This window comes from Haemaphysalis longicornis, unplaced genomic scaffold (genome assembly GCF_048455015.1).
Source record: "Haemaphysalis longicornis isolate Haplotype H1 unplaced genomic scaffold, Haemaphysalis longicornis Haplotype H1 scaffold_1, whole genome shotgun sequence".
In the NCBI taxonomy this organism is placed as follows: Eukaryota; Metazoa; Arthropoda; class Arachnida; order Ixodida; family Ixodidae; genus Haemaphysalis; species Haemaphysalis longicornis.
Window position 1 is genome coordinate 202645172 of NW_027526203.1, and position 4193 is coordinate 202649364.

Here is a 4193-nt window from a genome sequence, read left to right on the forward strand (position 1 = left end):
GCAATTGGCTTGATTCGTTAAGGCTAAAGTAATACATGGCTCCTTGAGCGAAAAGCTGGCGACAGCCTCGGAAACCACGAAACTGCTCGTCGAGACGCGTTCTATAGCACGAGGTGCATATAGCATGAGCTCAAAGCCAGCAGTACTCTACGCTAGAACATCACATATGAAGTGACTGAGCGGAAAAACGTAGCCGAACAAGCGAACAGGCAGGCACTGAAAGTCACCATCGGCGACAACTCTTAATGGCCCGGTGGCAAAAACGAACAGCAGTTCAACATGTTGAAGACAGATCGAAGCCATTCGAGAGCGTTATGGCGGATCGCAATGCGATGCGTCTTAGCGGCAAGATAAAAGGCCAGACACATGTCCGTCTTTGCAGCTGGTTTTCGGCTCCGGTAAACGTTCCGGAAACCGCTCCCCGCCGCCGTTTGGTGGAATTGGACACACATGGTGCGCGGGCGCCGTCGACGCGTCGGGTCGCTCAGCTCCGCCCCGTTCCGTCGTGCGTGCATGCAGCCTTTGGCAGCCCGCACAGGGCCGCATTGACGCTTGACGGAGTTCGCCTGGGTGCCCCGCGATGCTCGTGATTTCCTCTCGTAGGAGATTGTTGCTTGAAGTAATTGGGGCCAATTATATTCATTAATAGCGTAAATGGATATAATTGGCCAAGCGGAGTTTTGAGAAAAAAAATGTACTACAAAAATAGAAAAAATAAATAATCACAACAGTGAAATTACTAAAAATATGCCTTACATCTGCTCGAAAACGAAGACGTAACTTAAAAAAGTCGACAAAAGAACGTTGAAATTACGAAAAAAAATTGCGGAGACGAGCCAGTCATGTAACGCACTGCAGTTCCACAACAATGCATAACTGGCGGAAGTAACGCATTTATTCGTTGTAATAGCGTAATGAAGGTAAATGGTAAAACACAATACCCCCCCCCCCCCCCCTCCAAATACACAATATAACCATTTCGCAAAAATGAGGACGAAATTTAAAAAATGCTGCTTATACATGTCCTCTGTAAAACGAAGACTCAACTAAAAAAGCCCGGAAAAGAACGAGAACACGAATAAATAATCGCGCAAACGGACGAAACCAGCACTACGCCTGTCATCTGCGGAAAAACACACTATTGGTCAAGTGCTTAATCACTATAATGGTGTAATTTAGATCATTGGCGAAAAGAAACAAAATAAAAATCAAAATAAAATACCCCAACGAATTAGGCTACTCATAGCCAAATCTGTCTCTAAAAAACTCAATGAATAATAGCGGCGTAAGAATGCTACGCATTATTGACAATTATGTGGATTTGTGCAAATGCTTCTCTCATTCAATGTGGCAAGAATATGGTTTCGATGGTTGTTCTTTTCACATGAACTTTAATAAAGCCACCGAATCAACCACGATAAAGGCAGCCTTCGCTGACTACACGGAGAAAAAAAACACTGCAATGCCGACACTTCTCAAGAGATGTTGCTCTTAATTTTACTTTATGCAGCGTGGTCTTTTGCAGTTACAAGGCAAGCGAAAGCGATACGCAGCTGTTTTCTGGTCCCATGCATTTGGTTCTGCTCGTACCAGGGATATTAGCAGATCGTTTTCGGCGATGCGGGCCGCCCTTGAGCTGCTCATGGCTGCGGCGCAGGAGAAACCCACCTCGCGAAATCCAGGAGCAGACGACAGACCGAACAAACGCGCGCGAAACGTCATGAATGACGCTTCCGCGCCTCGTGCTGTTATTGGCTGCCGCCCCCTGCCAGTTAATTGCCCACACGTTGGACGCGTGGCGGCGGCGGAAAATATCTAGCAGGTTTGACGCATGCGGAGACCCGGTTTTTGGTGCCAGAGGGGACCGTTCCGGCAAACGGAACGGGAAATCGCGTGCACAGACGCGTCCCTCTCCGTCCATGTGTCCCCCGCTTAAGGCTCTGACTACGCGATGCGGATTAAAAGCATGTCAGACATTCAATTAGACGATTTCACGTTGAAAACCCATGAGAGGTGCTTAGGTTTTCTCGTACTTTTATCGCGAGAGCACTGGGGTAGCTACAGTTATCCCCAACACAGAGCCGTGCAGCGTGATTTGCTTGTCGCAGCACATATGCCTTCCAGTTTCTTTTTCGCTGCTGCGATTTTCTTTTTAGTCGCCATCACATATACGTCTTTTGCTTCAAGGGAAACAAACCCGGCCAACAGGTCCGACATCACACGAATGACGTCATTCGTGCCCGCCGACAGTGCCAAGACTTGGGACGAGGGATAATCTTTTCAGCAAGTTCAAATTATCGGATGGGTGTAGGGCAGTTATTTGTCGTTGAAGTACTTTGTAACCCCCTATCATATATATGCACTTGTTGACTGCGTTTTGAAAGTATGTATATCCGAGGGACTGCTGGAATGTTTTATTTTTTGTTTCTAAACGAAGCTCATTCTTTTTTGCATACAGTACCTGAAATTCCTATTTTAGGACAAGCAATAGACAAAATTCTTTTCTTGGTGTTTGGACGAATAACTTTCCTTTGTATGTAAATGGTGCGAAGTGACTGACGTTTTTATAGGGTTTTGGCGGGCTTTGCCCTAATTCTTTGGTGGAATGTTAAGTCTACGTGATTTACGCCTCTTTACGGCCAGTCGTTTAGGTCGTTACGCCTCTTTTCGGCCAGTCGTTACGCCTCTTTAGAGCCAGTCGTTACGGCGCACTTGCATTTTGCCCGCCCTTCCGTTTCTTATTGCTTCAGCGAAGAGTTTTTCCGGTTGCTTTCAGACAAAGCCTGAACCGGCCCCTGCTGCCGAAGCCGAGTCCAATGACTTCAACAAGGACGGTACGCCAGCCGTAGTGCCTTTCGAAATGAAAACCGCTGACGAAGAGTTTCTCAATGAATATCAAGACTCTTGACATCTCTTTTTTGGACGTCTGCCACCACAAGGTCCTTCTCGTCATAAAGTCATCGTGTTCGCAGCTGAGTGAAGGGGACTTTGAAAGCAGAGAGTGCGACTGCTGAACTGAGTCGGCGGTTGAAGGGTGCATTTTTTGCTTTTTTACAGAAGAAATGCCCTCGTGAGCGTGTGCTAAGGGAATAAACAAGCACACTTAGAGATTGTATGTATACATAAGTAAATACACATAAAAAGTCGTAACAAAGTGTTTGGCGAGAGTTCGTCTGGTCAGACTTTATATGAAGAAACAGTAATGCAGTCACTGAAGATGCAAAAGACAAGAATTAAAATACATTTCCCATTGTTAACAAGAAACCCGTACATTTTACGACACGTTTTTTACTTACAGTTTTTGACTTGGTCGGTGACTGCATTACGGTTTCTTCATTAATGTAAATCTCCATTGTATTTTTTGTTTAGTAAGTACCGAATACCCCATTATGTCGTCTAACAAGAGAACGTGTTGCTGGGCGTGTTGGTTGAGGTCTACAAACATACTGAGCGGCGCAAATACACAACACACAACATAAGGAACCACTCGCAGGTAGGCAACCCTGGCAATACGTATTGGCCGCGACACCTGTCAGAGCAGGCGCTCTACATTCCTGTGGCAGCAGTTTCCAATGAGCCAGGAGGCACATAGTTTCATACTAATACTATATAGTAGAGGGAAATCTGGCGCCACTATCTATAGGCGAGCCGCGCTTTAGCGAGCATCCTGTCATGTACTATCGTGCCCAATTTGACTCGCAACAGGCGAGCGGCCGCCGCAGCTGCTCCCCGGGAGGCGGTGGCGCCTTGCAGCGAAGCATTGGAGAAGTTAAGGGAGAGGGGTCAGCTGTTCCGATACCCATCGGCATCCCCCGTGTGCACCATTGCTGGCTTCTTTCCTTTTTTGGCTGGTATAAATTGTTACCTCAGATGTTTTCGGGGTGGCTTATCGCATCTCCGGCGATAAGTTTTATCATTGGCTGCAATGCTCTTATGCGCATTTGCGCAAGCCTTCCAGTTTGGCAATAATAGGGCGTCGCGTAATATCGATAACGTTCAATCTTCCACACACATATCTGAAACACTGGCTGACCGCATCTTTTTATTTACTCCTTCTGCTTCTAATTCTGAAAATGCCTCACGGTACGAAATGCACTATTATGCTTTCAGCTACGTCATTGATGGCCACTGCACCGGTATGCTTGCCTTACCACAATGAAAACCTATAAGTGCCGTAAAAAACAATATGCTAA